This window comes from Pseudophryne corroboree, chromosome 6 (genome assembly GCF_028390025.1).
Source record: "Pseudophryne corroboree isolate aPseCor3 chromosome 6, aPseCor3.hap2, whole genome shotgun sequence".
Lineage (NCBI taxonomy): Eukaryota > Metazoa > Chordata > Amphibia > Anura > Myobatrachidae > Pseudophryne > Pseudophryne corroboree.
The window spans coordinates 66756526-66773614 of record NC_086449.1 but is presented as its reverse complement, the minus strand read 5'-3'; the positions used below and the strand labels follow the sequence as shown (position 1 = coordinate 66773614).

Here is a 17089-nt window from a genome sequence, read left to right as displayed (position 1 = left end):
ATCCAGGGTATTTATTTCAGATGACAAGTTATCTGCCTATTTTTCAATAGCGCTACTCACCCACGCAGATGCAATGGCTTGTCTGAGTAGCATATGCGTGGTGATATAAATGGATTTCAATGTATTTTCCTGCCTACGATCCGCAGGATCCTTTAGGGCTGCCGTGTCAGGGGACGGAAGAGCCACCTTTTTGGACAGCCGAGATAGGGCTTTGTCCACAATGGGAGGCGACTCCCATTTTTCCCTATCCCCAGAGGGAAACTGATACGCCCCTGGAATCCTTTTGGGAATCTGAAACTGTCAGGATTTTCCCAAACCTTTTCACAAAGCGTTGTCAAAGTCAGAAAAATTTCACGCTACACGTTGCCATATATTCACCTCATGCGCGTGCCCGCTGCACATGCACTTTCTCTGGCGTGCGTGCACATACTCGCAAATGCGTGACGGCGCCTCTACGGGCGTGCGCTCGAGCGCATGGTATGTGCATTTACGGTAGAGTTTGTGTGCATCTAGCGAGCGCCTCAATCGCTCCTTAATAAATCCATATAGCAGGTTTTATAGGTAATGTTCCCCTTAGTGATAACTGTAAGTTTGTTTAAAGTGACTTGCTCATGGACATGGGAATCCCTCTTTTCGTGATACAAAAGGTTTGTCTAAGGTTGAACAGTGGTGTCTGGTACCTAACCGAAGAGTATTTTAATAGCAACAATCCGGTGTTGGTTAGGTATAGATTAAACGCTCCTGAGTATAGTTATGGCCACTAGTAATTTCTGGACATATCCAGTTCATTATCCATGCGGCGGGAATCCGGAGATTTCCTCCCACCTGAGCTGTTTGAAATAGTCACAGCCCACCTGTTCAAATCCACCTAAGACCTTTTGTTATAGTGCAGAGAGACATTCCTGTGTCCAATGAACAATAAGGTTGTAGGGCCCTTTGAAGTACACTGTATGTTGTGTATATAAGGGTCACTGTTCCCAGACCGGCCAGTACTCTCTCTTCAACAGTTATCGCTGATAATTGGAGGACTGGATTCCGGTTGCGCCTGCGAGTGTTCCCCGTATGGTATGTTTCTCTGTGGCCACTTTGTTACCCGTGTAATGTTAGCCATTCATACTTAGTCTAAGTATTTGTATTTGCGATCGTTTACTATTGTGTATATTTCTGTCTAGATATTGTTAGAATTATATGTTAGTTTGTAGTGTATAACTTGTGAACTGTTTTTACCTTTTTCGATATAACGTAAAAGCTTGTTAGTAAAGGTGTTGGAACCTTAGCACGGTATTGTGTGTTCATTACATTACTGTGGGTAATAGGAGCGTTTCGATCGCTCAAGCAGCTTTAGCATTAACCAGGTAAAGCAGCGTTACATCGCTGCAGTGTTTCATAACAAGGCTACAGCATAAGAGTATCCTTTCTAAGTGTTGCATTCAAGGTTTACAGAGTGTTATCCTGTGAGCGTCTGCGCCGCTCGTGTTCCCGTCGTGGTCTCGAGCGTCCGCTACGCTGGTAGCGTATCATTACGGTAGTCGGCAGCCTATAGCGTGCTTGACACTACGCATTAAGCCGTGAGCGAACGTGCCGCTCGTGCGTCTCGACCACGGCTAAGCGTCCGCTACGCTAAGTGCGTACCCTTACGGTACTCCATACGCCAATTGCGTACTTAGTCTCTTACCCATCCATAGTGAATATTATAAGGTAATCAAATCGACATTATCAGCGTGTTCAGTTCATGAGAGGGAGGAAACGTTACCTCATGTTTCTTTCCTTTATACATACTGACCCTAGTATCAGGAACAGCAGGGTCCTCAGTGATATGTAATACGTCTTTTACTGCCACAAACATGTACTGAATGCTCTTTGCCAGTTTTGGATCTAATCTGGCATCACTATAGTCGACACTTGAGTCAGTGTCCGTGTCGGTATCAGTGTCTGCCAGCTGGGCAAATGAACGTTTTTGTGACCCTGAGGGGGTCTGGACTTGAAACAACACATCCTCTATGGATTTCTTCCATGCCTGGTTCTGAGACTCAGATTTATCCAATCTCTTATTTATCAGAGCCACATTAGTATTCAAAGCACTCAAAACATTCACCCAATCAGGTGTCGGCGGTGCCGACAGGGTTACTCCCACAGCCATTTGTGTCCCTAACATAGTCTCCTCCTGGGAAGGGCACTCCGCCTCAGACATGCCGACACAAGCAGACACACTGGGCCTATAGGGGAGAGACCCACAGTAAAGCCTGTCAGAGAGACAAAGAGGGAGTTACTGTCAGTTCACACCTCGGCGCCCAATCCCGGTCTGAAACACCACAGAAAATGCCCCAGACCTGCAGCGTTTTTATAATTTACATATAATGCTCCAAAATAACTGTGCCCCCCGACCCCCCTCATCGTTTTGCACCCTGTTACTTGTACAGCAGTGTGAGGAAGGACCTGCATCTCTGCAGCCTTGTGTAGAGAAAATGGCGCCGGGCTGTGAGGGCTAAGGTCCGCCCCCGTAATGGCGCGCTTCAGACCCGCTCTTTAAAAAAAAAAAAATTATACTGGCGGGGGTCCGGACAGTGCCCCAGCACTATGTCCGCTCTTGCCAGTTAGTTATAGAGGTTAGAATTGCTGCCCATGGCGCCTCCCCCCTCCGCGCCCTGCACCCTGTAGTGCCTCTGTGTGTGGGAGCATGGTGCGCAGCGTGCGATCGCTGTGCGGTACCTCAAAGCAGTCACTGAAGTCTTCTTTCTTCTTCTACTCAGCTGTCTTCTGACTTCTGGCTCTGCAAGGGGGGTGACGGCTGGCTCCGGGAATGAGCCCCTAGGCCGACCTAGTGATCAAACCCTCAGGAGCTAATGGTGTCCTGTACCCAAAAAAACAGAGCCTTGAAACACACAGAAGTAGGTCTGACTTCTCTCCCCCAAGTCCCACAAAGCAGGGAGACTTGCCAGCAGTTCTCCCTGAAAATAAAAAACCTAACAAAGTCTTTTCAGAGAAACTCAGTAGAGCTCCTCAGAGTGCATCCAGTCTGCCTGGGCACAGATTCTAAACTGGAGTCTGGAGGAGGGGCATAGAGGGAGGAGCCAGTTCACACCCTTTGAAAGTCTTAAAGTGCCCATGTCTCCCGCGGATCCCGTCTATATCCCATGGTTCTTGATGTGACCCCAGCATCCTCTAGGACGTACGAGAAAAGACAAACTCTAAAAACATCTTTTACTAGAAAAGCTCTGTAGAGCTCCCCTAGCTGTGACCGGCTCCTCCGGGAACATTTTCTAAACCGAGTCTGGCAGGAGGGGCATAGAGGGAGGAGCCAGCCCACACTCTTATTAAAGTGCCAATGGCTCCTGGTGGACCCGTCTATACCTCATGGTACTAATGTGGACCCCAGCATCCTCTAGGACGTAAGAGAAATAACTTCTCTGCCGGGTCCCCTTCAGTGCTCAGTCGCCGCTACGGCCAGTTCAGTGGGAGTGCGGGAGCTGGGGCGGCAGCGGTTGTCGTGAATTCGGCTCCGACCCTTGCTTTGTTGCTGCTCCTGGGCCGGGCTAATTGAAGATACCTTTGGCCGGGGACAGGGAGAGGATGCTGCTGGGCTGGTTAACCTTCAAAAGGTCCCCCATTGGTAGAAAAGCTTCACCACTTTTCACAGCTAGCGGCACCTGGAAGTGCCCGCTAGCCTGACTTCCGGATTGCATTTCAATGAACCACGAGTACTGGAAGCAGTATGAGCCTGCCCATCTGGAGTGTGAACTGGCCTGGCTGAGGGGGAATATGGGACCAGCCTACCGGAATCTGTCAAGGTGTCCTGGTGGGCCAATCCGCCCCTGGTGCTACATATGTACTGACACTACAGAAATGTGTGGCATGGGCTTGCACCCCTGTATATCATATTTTAACTATTCATCAATCCGCAATAATTTGCACAAAAGGGTGCGTTTCCACAATATATTGAACACAATAAACACACCTTGTTTGATACAGCACAAGGTACCAGCAATTTGCTCAGAGGTTTCATTGGTCAGATCTTAAGGCATAGTGCTGCTTATCTAGTAACACTGCATGAACACGTAGCATAGACTACCGTCCCTATATAACTTAATCTGACCCTTCACCAACCTATTTTCTCAGAAAAGCATTCCACAATACATTAAACACAGTAGATAAACATTGGTTGGTATAGATGACATTGATTTTCTCCTAGATAGATATCCTAGTAAAAAAAAAAAAAAGGGAGAACATATAAACTCCAATAATTCATTATTTATTTTTTTACTATACCAGGAGATTGTGTTACCCACACATCTGAAAGGTGGATGTTGACACATATCCTGAGATGACACTTATTTAAGTGACAAAATGTAAAAAAAAACACAAAGGAAAAAAAAGGGAGAACATATAAACTCCAACATTTCATATTTTTTTTACTATACCAGGAGATTGTGTTACCCACACATCTGAAAGGTGAATGTTGGCACATATCCTGAGATGACACTTATTTAAGTGACAAAACTCTACAAGGGAGAACATAGAAACTCCAATATCTCATAATGTTTTATTTTTATAGGATTTTGATAACCTCACTATTTATGTATCAACATTGCAAAAATAAGATTTTACTTACCGATAAATCTATTTCTCGTAGTCCGTAGTGGATGCTGGGAAACCGTCAGGACCATGGGGAATAGCGGCTCCGCAGGAGACAGGGCACAAAATTTAAAAGTTTGACCACTAGGTGGTGTGTACTGGCTCCTCCCCCTATGACCCTCCTCCAAGCCTCAGTTAGGATACTGTGCCCGGACGAGCGTACACAATAAGGAAGGATTTTGAATCCCGGGTAAGACTCATACCAGCCACACCGTACAACTTGTGATCTGAACCCAGTTAACAGTATGACAAACGTAGGAGCCTCTGAACAGACGGCTCACAACAATAACAACCCGATTTTTTTGTAACAATAACTATGTACAAGTATTGCAGACAATCCGCACTTGGGATGGGCGCCCAGCATCCACTACGGACTACGAGAAATAGATTTATCGGTAAGTAAAAATAAGAATTTACTTACCGATAATTCTATTTCTCGGAGTCCGTAGTGGATGCTGGGGTTCCTGAAAGGACCATGGGGAATAGCGGCTCCGCAGGAGACAGGGCACAAAAAAGTAAAGCTTTTACCAGATCAGGTGGTGTGCACTGGCTCCTCCCCCTATGACCCTCCTCCAGACTCCAGTTAGGTACTGTGCCCGGACGAGCGTACACAATAAGGGAGGCAATTTGAATCCCGGGTAAGACTCATACCAGCCACACCAATCACACCGTACAACTTGTGATCTAAACCCAGTTAACAGTATGATAACAGAAAGAGCCTCTTAAAGATGGCTCCTTAACAATATAACCCGAATTTGTTAACAATAACAATAACTATGTACAGTATTGCAGATAATCCGCACTTGGGATGGGCGCCCAGCATCCACTACGGACTCCGAGAAATAGAATTATCGGTAAGTAAATTCTTATTTTCTCTATCGTCCTAAGTGGATGCTGGGGTTCCTGAAAGGACCATGGGGATTATACCAAAGCTCCCAAACGGGCGGGAGAGTGCGGATGACTCTGCAGCACCGAATGAGAGAATTCCAAGTCCTCTTTTGCCAGGGTATCAAATTTGTAGAATTTTACAAACGTGTTTTCCCCCGACCACGTAGCTGCTCGGCAGAATTGTAATGCCGAGACCCCTCGGGCAGCCGCCCAAGATGAGCCCACCTTCCTTGTGGAATGGGCCTTAACAGATTTAGGCTGTGGCAGGCCTGCCACAGAATGAGCAAGTTGAATTGTGTTACAAATCCAACGAGCAATCGTCTGCTTAGAAGCAGGGGCACCCAACTTGTTGGGTGCATATAGTATCAACAGCGAGTCAGATTTTCTGACTTCAGCCGTCCTTGAAATGTATATTTTTAAGGCTCTGACAACGTCCAACAACTTGGAGTCCTCCAAGTCGCCAGTGGCCGCAGGCACCACAATAGGTTGGTTCAGGTGAAACGCTGATACCACCTTAGGGAGAAAATGCGGACGAGTCCTCAGTTCTGCCCTATCCGAATGGAAGATTAGATAAGGGCTTTTATAAGATAAAGCCGCCAATTCAGATACTCTCCTGGCGGAAGCCAGGGCCAGTAACATAGTCACTTTCCATGTGAGATATTTAAAATCCACCTTTTTCAATGGTTCAAACCAATGGGATTTGAGGAAATCTAAAACTACATTTAGATCCCACGGTGCCACCGGAGGCACCACAGGAGGCTGTATATGCAGTACTCCTTTAACAAAAGTCTGTACCTCAGGAACTGAGGCCAATTCTTTTTGGAAGAATATTGACAGGGCCGAAATTTGAACCTTAATAGATCTCAATTTGAGACCCATAGACAATCCTGATTGTAGGAAATGTAGGAAACGACCCAGTTGAAATTCCTCCGTCGGAACACTCCGATCCTCGCACCACGCGACATATTTTCGCCAAATGCGGTGATAATGTTTCGCGGTGACTTCCTTCCTTGCCTTAATCAAGGTAGGAATGACTTCTTCTGGAATGCCTTTCCCTTTTAGGATCTGGCGTTCAACCGCCATGCCGTCAAACGCAGCCGCGGTAAGTCTTGAAAGAGACAGGGACCCTGTTGTAGCAGGTCCCTTCTCAGAAGTAGAGGGCACGGGTCGTCCGTGACCAACTCTTGAAGTTCCGGGTACCAAGTCCTTCTTGGCCAATCCGGAGCCACTAGTATTGTTCTTACTCCTCCTCACCGTATAATCTTCAATACCTTTGGTATGAGAGGCAGAGGAGGAAACACATATACTGATTTGTACACCCAAGGTGTTACCAGTGCGTCCACAGCTATTGCCTGTGGATCTCTTGACCTGGCGCAATACTTGTCCAGTTTCTTGTTGAGGCGAGACGCCATCATGTCTACCATTGGTCTTTCCCAACAGTTTACTAGCATGTGGAAGACTTCTGGATGAAGACCCCCCTCTCCCGGGTGAATATCGTGTCTGCTGAGGAAGTCTGCTTCCCAGTTGTCCACGCCCGGGAAGAACACTGCTGACAGTGCTATTACGTGATTCTCCGCCCAGCGAAGAATCTTGGTAGCTTCTGCCATTGCACTCCTGCTTCTTGTGCCGCCCTGTCTGTTTACATGGGCGACCGCCGTGATGTTGTCCGACTGAATCAACACCGGTTTTCCTTGCAGGAGTGGTTCCGCCTGGCTTATAGCATTTTAGATTGCTCTTAGTACCAGAATGTTTATGTGAAGAGACTTTTCCAGGTTCGTCCATACCCCCTGGAAGTTTCTTCCTTGTGTGACTGCTCCCCAACCTCTCAGGCTGGCGTCCGTGGTCACCAGGATCAAATCCTGTATGCCGAATCTGCGGCCCTCCAATAGATGAGCCTTTTGCAACCACCACAGAAGATATACCCTTGTCCTTGGCGACAGGGTTATTCGCAGGTGCATCTGAGGATGCGACCCTGACCATTTGTCCAACAGATCCCTTTGGAAAATTCTTGCATGGAATCTGCCGAATGGAATTGCTTCGTAAAAAGCCACCATTTTTCCCAGGACTCTTGTGCATTGATGTACAGACACCTTTCCTGGTTTTAGGAGGTTCCTGACAGGTCGGATAACTCCTTGGCTTTTTCCTCGGGAAGAAAAACCTTTTTCTGAACCGTGTCCAGAATCATCCCTAGGAACAGCAGACGTATCGTCGGAAAACAGCTGCGATTCTTGGAATATTTAGAATCCAGTCGTGCCGTCGAAGAACTACTTTAGATAGTGCTCTTCCGACCTCCAACTGTTCTCTGGAACTTGCCCTTTTTAGGTCGTGCAAGTAAGGGATAATTTAGATGCCTTTTTTCTTTGAAGAAACATCTTTTCGGCCATTACCTTGGTAAAAAGGCCCGGGGTGCCGTGGATAATTCAAACGGCATCGTCTGAAACTGATATTGACAGTTCTGTACCACGAACCAGAGGTACCCTTGATGAGAAGGACAAAATTTGGACATGGAGGTAATCCTTGATGTCCAGGGACACCATATAGTCCCCTTTTTTCCGGTTCGCTATCACTGCTCTGAGTGACTTTATCTCGATTTGAACCTTTTATGTAAGTGTTCAAAACATTTTAGATTTAGACTATGTGTCACCAAGCCGTCTGGCTTCAGTACCACAATATAGTGTGGAAAAATAATACCCTTTTCCTTGTCGTAGGATGGGTACTTTGATTATCACCTGCTGGATATACAGCTTGTGAATTGTTTCCAATGCTGCCTCCCTGTCGGAGGGAGCCGTTGGTAAAGCAGACTTCAGGAACCTGCGAGGAGAAGATGTCTCGACTCTCCAATCTTTACCCCTGGGATAATACACGTACGATCTAGGGGTCAACTTGCGAGTGATCCCACTGCGCCCTGAGACTCTTGAGACTACCCCCCCACCTTGAGTCCGCTTGCACGGCCCCAGCGTCATGCTGAGGACTTGGCAGACGCGGTGGAGGGCTTCTTTTCCTGGGAAAGGGCTGCCTGCTGCAGTCTACTTCCCTTACCTCTATGTCTGGGCAGATATGACTGGCCTTTTGCCTGCATGCCCTCATGGGAAAGGAAAGATTGAGGCTGAAAAGACGGTGTCTTTTTTAGCTGAGATGTAACTTGGGGTAAAAAGGTTGGATTTCCCAGCTGTTGCTGTGGTCCCCAGGTCCGATGGACCGACCCCCAAATAACTCCTTCCCTTTATACAGCAATACTTCCATCTGCCGTATGGGATCTGTATCACCTGACCACTGTCGTGTCCCTGACATCTTCTGGGAGATATGGACAACGCACTTATCTTGATGCCAGAGAGCAAATATCCCTCTGTGCATCTCACATACATATATATAGAATGCATCCTATTAAATGCTGTACATGAATAAAATATTTTCAGTCAGGGAATCCGACCAAGCCAACCCAGCACTGCATCTCCAGGCTGATGGCGATCGCTGGTCGCAGTATAACCACCGTATGTGTGTATATACTTTTTAGGATATTTTTCCAGCTTCCTATCAGCTGGCTCCTTGAGGGCGGCCGTATCTGGAGACGGTAACGCCACTTGATAAGCGTGTGAGCGCCTTATCACCCTAAGGGGTGTTTCCCAACGTACCCTAATTTCTGGCGGGAAAGGGTATAACGCCAATATTTGCTATCGGGGTAACCCTACGCATCATCACACACTTCATTTTATTTTATCTGATTCAGGAAAAACTACCGGTAGTTTTTTCACTCCCACATAATACCCTTTCTTGTGGTACTTGTAGTATCAGAAACACGTAACACCTCCTTCATTGCCCTTAACGTGTGGCCCTAATGAGAAATACGTTTGTTTATTCACCGTCGACACTGTATTCAGTGTCCGTGTCTGTGTCTGTGTCGACCGACTGAGGTAAATGGGCGTTTTTTAAAAACCCCTGACGGTGTTTCTGAGACGCCTGGACCGGTCCTAATAGATTGTCGGCCGTCTCATGTCGTCAACCGACCTTGCAGCGTGTTGACATTCTCACGTAATTCTCTAAATAAGCCATCCATTCCGGTGTCGACTCCCTAGAGAGTGACATCACCATTACAGGCAATTTCTCCGCCTCCTCACCAACATCGTCCTCATACATGTCGACACACACGTACCGACACACAGCACACACACCGGGAATGCTCTGACAGAGGACAGGACCCACTAGCCCTTTGGGGAGACAGAGGGAGAGTCTGCCAGCACACACCAAAAACGCTATAATTATATAGGGACAACCTTATATAAGTGTTTCTCCCTTATAGCATCTTTTATATATATACAATATCGCCAAAATCAGTGCCCCCCCTCTCTGTTTTAACCCTGTTTCTGTAGTGCAGTGCAGGGGAGAGCCTGGGAGCCTTCTCTCCAGCTTTTCTGTGAGAGAAAATGGCGCTGTGTGCTGAGGAGATAGGCCCCGCCCCTTTTTCGGCGGGCTCGTCTCCCGCTATTTTTGAAGTTAGGCAGGGGTTAAATATCTCCATATAGCCTCTGTGGGCTATATGTGAGGTATTTTTTGCCTCTAATAAGGTTTTTATTTGCCTCTCAGAGCGCCCCCCCCAGCGCTCTGCACCCTCAGTGACTGTTGTGTGAAGTGTGCTGAGAGGAAAATGGCGCACAGCTGCAGTGCTGTGCGCTACCTTTATGAAGACTCAGGAGTCTTCAGCCGCCGATTTTGGACCTCTTCTCTCTTCAGCGTCTGCAAGGGGGCCGGCGGCGCGGCTCCGGTGACCATCCAGGCTGTACCTGTGATCGTCCCTCTGGAGCTAGTGTCCAGTAGCCAAGCAGCAAATCCACTCTGCACGCAGGTGAGTTCACTACTTCTCCCCTAAGTCCCTCGTTGCAGTGATCCTGTTGCCAGCAGGACTCACTGTAAAGTAAAAAACCTAAGCTAAACTTTCTCTAAGCAGCTCTTTAGGAGAGCCACCTAGATTGCACCCTTCTCGTTCGGGCACAAAATCTAACTGGAGTCTGGAGGAGGGTCATAGGGGGAGGAGCCAGTGCACACCACCTGATCTGGTAAAAGCTTTACTTTTTTGTGCCCTGTCTCCTGCGGAGCCGCTATTCCCCATGGTCCTTTCAGGAACCCCAGCATCCACTTAGGACGATAGAGAAATCTTATTTTCTCTGACGTCCTAGTGGATGCTGGGACTCCGTCAGGACCATGGGGATTATACCAAAGCTCCCAAACGGGCGGGAGAGTGCGGATGACTCTGCAGCACCGAATGAGAGAACTCCAGGTCCTCCTTAGCCAGGGTATCAAATTTGTAGAATTTTACAAACGTGTTCTCCCCTGACCACGTAGCTGCTCGGCAGAGTTGTAATGCCGAGACCCCTCGGGCAGCCGCCCAAGATGAGCCCACCTTCCTTGTGGAATGGGCCTTGACAGATTTAGGCTGTGGCAGGCCTGCCACAGAATGTGCAAGTTGAATTGTGCTACAAATCCAACGAGCAATCGTCTGCTTAGAAGCAGGAGCACCCAGCTTGTTGGGTGCATACAGTATAAACAGCGAGTCAGATTTTCTGACTCCAGCCGTCCTTGAAATATATATTTTCAATGCTCTGACAACGTCCAGCAACTTGGAATCCTCCAAATCGCTAGTAGCCGCAGGCACCACAATAGGCTGGTTCAGGTGAAACGCTGAAACCACCTTAGGCAGAAAGTAAGGACGCGTCCGCAGTTCTGCCCTGTCCGAATGGAAAATCAGATATGGGCTTTTATACGATAAAGCCGACAATTCTGACACTCTCCTGGCTGAAGCCAGGGCCAGTAGCATGGTTACTTTCCATGTAAGATATCGACAGGGCCGACATTTGAACCTTAATGGACCCTAATTTGAGGCCCATAGACAATCCTGTTTGCAGGAAATGTAGGAATCGACCCAGTTGAAATTCCTCCGTCGGGGCCTTCCTGGCCTCACACCACGCAACATATTTTCTCCAAATGCGGTGATAATGTTGTGCAGTCACCTCCTTCCTGGCTTTTACCAGGGTAGAGATGACCTCTTCCGGAATGCCTTTTTCCCTTAGGATTCGGCGTTCAACCGCCATGCCGTCAAACGCAGCCGCGGTAAGTCTTGGAATAGACACGGTCCCTGCTGAAGCAGGTCCCGTCTTAGAGATAGAGGCCCCGGATCTTCCGTGAGCATCTCTTGAAGTTCCGGGTACCAAGTTCTTCTTGGCCAATCCGGAGCCACGAGTATCGTTCTTACTCCCCTTTGCCGTATAATTCTCAGTACTTTTGGTATGAGAGGCAGAGGAGGAAACACATACACTGACTGGTACACCCATGGTGTTACCAGAGCGTCTACAGCTATTGCCTGAGGGTCTCTTGACCTGGCGCAATACCTGTCCAGTTTTTTGTTGAGGCGGGACGCCATCATGTCCACCATTGGTCTTTCCCAATGGACCACAATCATGTGGAAGACTTCTGGATGAAGTCCCCACTCTCCCGGGTGCAGATCGTGTCTGCTGAGGAAGTCTGCTTCCTAGTTGTCCACTCCCGGGATGAACACAGCTGACAGTGCTAACACATGATTTTCTGCCCAGCGGAGAATCCTTGCAGCTTCTGCCATTGCCCTCCTGCTTCTTGTGCCGCCCTGTCTGTTTACGTGGGCGACTGCCGTGATGTTGTCCGACTGAATCAACACCGGCTGACCCTGAAGCAGAGGTTTTGCCAGGCTTAGAGCATTGTAGATTGCTCTTAGCTCCAGTATATTTATGTGAAGAGACGTCTCCAGGCTTGACCACACGCCCTGGAAGTTTCTTCCCTGTGTGACCGCTCCCCAGCCTCTCAGGCTGGCATCCGTGGTCACTAGGACCCAGTTCTGTATGCCGAATCTGCGGCCCTCTAACAGATGAGCACTCTGCAACCACCATAGCAGAGACACTCTTGTCCTTGTGGACAATTTTATCCGCTGATGCATCTGCAGATGCGATCCGGACCATTTGTCCAGCAGATCCCACTGAAAAGTTCGTGCATGGAATCTGCCGAATGGAATCGCTTCGTAAGAAGCTACCATTTTTCCCAGGACTCTTGTGCATTGATGCACAGATACTTTTCCTGGTTTTAGGAGGTTCCTGACTAGATCGGATAACTCCCTGGCTTTCTCCTCCGGAAGAAATACCTTTTTCTGAACAGTGTCCAGAATCATCCCTAGGAACAACAGACGTGTCGTCGGGATCAGTTGGGATTTTGGAAAATTCAGAATCCTGTGAAGGACAAATTGGAACATGAAGGTAAGCATCCTTGATGTCCAAGGACACCATAAAATCCCCTTCTTCCAGATTCGCTATCACTGCTCTGAGTGACTCCATCTTGAACTTGAATTTTTGTATGTACAGGTTCAGAGATTTTAGATTTAGAATCGGTCTTACCGAGCCGTCCGGCTTCGGTACCACAAATAGCGTGGAGTAATACCCCTGTCCCTGTTGTAGGAGGGGTACCTTGACTATCACCTGCTGAGAATACAGCTTGGGAATGGCCTCCAATACCGTCGCCCTGTCGGAGGGAGACGTTGGCAAAGCAGACTTTAGGAAACGGCGAGGAGGGGACTTCTCGAATTCCAACCTGTAACCCTGAGATACTACCTGCAGGATCCAGGGGTCCACCTGCGAGTGAGCCCACTGTGCGCTGAAATGTTTGAGGCGACCCCCCACCGCCCCTGAGTCTGCTTGTAAGGTCCCAGCGTCATGCTGACGCCTTTGTAGAAGCCGGGGAGGGCTTCTGCTCCTGGGAAGGAGCTGCTTGTTGCAGTCTCTTACCCTTTCCTTTGCCTCGGGGCAAATAGGAATGTCCTTTTGCTCGTTTGTTCTTATAGGAACGAAAGGACTGCGGCTGAAAAGCCTGCGGCTTTTTCTGCTGGGAGGTGACCTGGGGTAAAAAGGTGGATTTTCCGGCCGTTGCCGTGGCCACCAGATCCGATAGACCGACCCCAAATAATTCCTCCCCCTTATACGGCAATACTTCCATATGTCGTTTGGAATCCGCATCACCTGACCACTGGCGCGTCCATAAACTTCTTCTGGCAGATATGGACATCGCACTTACTCTTGATGCCAGAGTGCAAATGTCTCTCTGTGCATCTCGCATATAAAGAAATGCATCCTTTAACTGCTCTATAGTCAGTAAAATACTGTCCCTATCCAGGGTATCAATATTTTCAGACAGTGACTCCGACCAAGCCACGCCAGCACTGCACATCCAGGCTGAGGCGATTGCTGGTCTCAGTACAACACCCGTATGTGTGTATATACTTTTTAATGTATTCTCCAGCCTCCTATCAGCTGGATCCTTGAGGGCGGCCGTATCAGGAGACGGTAACGCCACTTGCTTTGATAAGCGTGTGAGCGCCTTATCCACCCTAGGAGGTGTTTCCCAGCGCGCCCTAACCTCTGGCGGGAAAGGGTATAATGCCAATAACTTCTTTGAAATTAGCAGTTTTCTATCTGGGGTAACCCACGCTTCATCACACACTTCATTCAGTTCCTCTGATTCAGGAAAAACTATCGGTAGTTTTTTCACACCCCACATAATACCCCTTTTTGTGGTACTTGCAGTATCAGAGATATGCAAAGCCTCCTTCATTGCCGTGATCATATAACGTGTGGCCCTACTGGAAAATACGTTTGTTTCTTCACCGTCGACACTGGATTCAGTGTCAGTGTCTGGGTCTGTGTCGACCGACTGAGGTAAAGGGCGTTTTACAGCCCCTGACGGTGTCTGAGACGCCTGGACAGGTACTAACTGGTTTGCCGGCTGTCTCATGTCGTCAACCGACTTTTGTAGCGTGCTGACACTATCCCGTAATTCCATAAACAAAGCCATCCATTCTGGTGTCGACTCCCTAGGGGGGGACATCACCATTACAGGCAATTGCTCCGCCTCCACGCCAACATCGTCCTCATACATGTCGACACACACGTACCGACACACAGCAGACACACAGGGAATGCTCTGATAGAAGACAGGACCCCACTAGCCCTTTGGGGAGACAGAGGGAGAGTTTGCCAGCACACACCCAAGCGCTATAAATATATATAGGGACAACCTTAATAAGTGTGTTCCCTTTATAGCAGCTCAAATATTATAAATATCGCCAATAAGTGCCCCCCCTCTCTGTTTTTACCCTGTTTCTGTAGTGCAGTGCAGGGGAGAGTCCTGGGAGCCTTCCTCGCAGCGGAGCTGGGCAGGAAAATGGCGCTGTGTGCTGAGGAGAATAGGCCCCGCCCCCTTTTCGGTGGGCTTCTTCTCCCGGTTTTTTTGGAACCTGGCAGGGGTTAAATACATCCATATAGCCCCAGGGGCTATATGTGATATATTTTATCCAGAATAGGTATATTACATTGCTGCCCAGGGCGCCCCCCCCAGCGCCCTGCACCCTCAGTGACCGCTGGTGTGAAGTGTGCGGAGAGCAATGGCGCACAGCTGCAGTGCTGTGCGCTACCTCATGAAGACTGAGACGTCTTCTGCCGCCGGTTTCTGGACCTCTTCTCTATTCGGCATCTGCAAGGGGGTCGGCGGCGCGGCTCCGGTGACCCATCCAGGCTGTACCTGTGATCGTCCCTCTGGAGCTAGTGTCCAGTAGCCTAAGAAGCAAATCCATCCTGCACGCAGGTGAGTTCACTTCTTCTCCCCTAAGTCCCTCGTTGCAGTGAGCCTGTTGCCAGCAGGACTCACTGAAAATAAAAAACCTAACAAACTTTTTCTAAGCAGCTCTTTAGGAGAGCCACCTAGATTGCACCCTGCTCGGACGGGCACAAAAACCTAACTGAGGCTTGGAGGAGGGTCATAGGGGGAGGAGCCAGTACACACCACCTAGTGGTCAAACTTTTAAATTTTGTGCCCTGTCTCCTGCGGAGCCGCTATTCCCCATGGTCCTGACGGAGTCCCAGCATCCACTAGGACGTCAGAGAAAGAGATTGATAATAGAGTGGTCAGATCTTTCCACTGATATTTTCGCTAAACTTTAACAATTTGATGTTCTGATGTTTCTTTGATACACAAATATAGTTTGTCGCATTTAGCCTAGTAAGTTTTAAATTAATAAAAACGATTAAAAGTTAATTTTTATTGTAACAAATGTATTTGCAAGTGCGCCCCAGAACAGGCATGTAGTCTCTTTTTTGTTTTACTTCTTTGTAAAACCTCATCTCTTCATACTATATTCTGTTCTAAAGATGTAGCAATAACAGGCAGACTTGCATACATTAGGTGGACAACTGAATGGTACTGTATACAGAGGGCAGTATAGAAAATATAGGTTGACTGGGGTATATAGAGAACAGTATACAGGTTGAGTATCCCATATCCAAATATTCCGAAATACGGAATATTCCGAAATACGGAATTTTTTGAGTGAGACTGAGATAGTAAAACCATTGTTTTCTGATGGCTCACTGTACACAAGCTTTGTTTAATACACAAAGATATTAAAAATATTGTATTAAATGACCTTCAGGCTGTGTATATAAGGTGTATATGAAACATAAATGAATTGTGTGAATGTAGACACACTTTGCTTAATGCACAAAGTTATTAAAAATATTGGCTAAAATGACCTTCAGGCTGTGTGCATAAGGTGTATATGAAACATAAATGCATTCTGTGCTTAGACTTGGGTCCCATCCCCATGATATCACATTATGGTATGCAATTATTCCAAAATACGGAATAATCCGATATCCAAAATACTTCTGGTCCCAAGCATTTTGGATAAGGGATACTCAACCTGTAAAAGGATACAGGGTGACTGAGCAGTACATAGAGGACAATAAAAAAGGGAGGCTAGGGTAACTGAGTGGTACACAGAGGATGGCAGAGAGGATACAGGGTTACTGAGGGGGGATAGCCAGATTTTGTGAAGTTCCACCGCACTGTCAGAGCGTCCACAAATGCGGCTGCGGGATCCCTGGTTCTGTACCCGTACACAAGCAGCCTGTCACAGAGGTACCTGCCTGCCCTGCTGCTCCCATAGCCTGCCGCCCCGTACCCCCATCTCATTTACTCAATCTAACTGTTTTTTTTTAAAGTCAGATTGAGATTGTTGGAAACGGGGGCAATTTGGCCCCGTTTCCAACAGAAGCACGCGGCTATTCCGCCAATCCACATGTTTTCCGACAAGTCGAAATGCCCAACTTGCCGGAAAAAATGGGGTATATTGAATAGGTCGGACCTAAAAAAAAGTCGAAAATGGCAGTTTTTCCGGCAAGACAGCAGTTTCGACTGTAAATGAATATACCCCATAGTCATACAAGCAGTATAAACGCACAGAGTGTGTATAAGCCAAACAATGCAATGTGGTACCCTTTTTCACACAATACATATATAATAGGTTCTAAAACGTGGTCTTCAATGGTCTAGGTTTTATGTATATACATGGCTTAGCACAAATGGTTATTAAAAATGACTGAAGCGCTAATTAAGTCAACTGTAGCCAAGCATCGAAAAACTTAAAACCTGGACCATTGGGGTGCCTTGAGGACCGTATTTAAGAACTTCTGGTGTGGTCGGAGACAACTCAACTTATGTTTAATGG

General features: G+C 47.7%; 1 protein-coding gene across 4 annotated transcripts in view; it reads right to left on the bottom strand.

The window, feature by feature from the left end:
* LOC134936152 (oocyte zinc finger protein XlCOF7.1-like) overlaps window positions 1-17089 on the bottom strand; it is a 70596-nt gene that overhangs the window by 47176 nt on the left and 6331 nt on the right. The gene's annotated exons all lie outside the window — the stretch shown is intronic.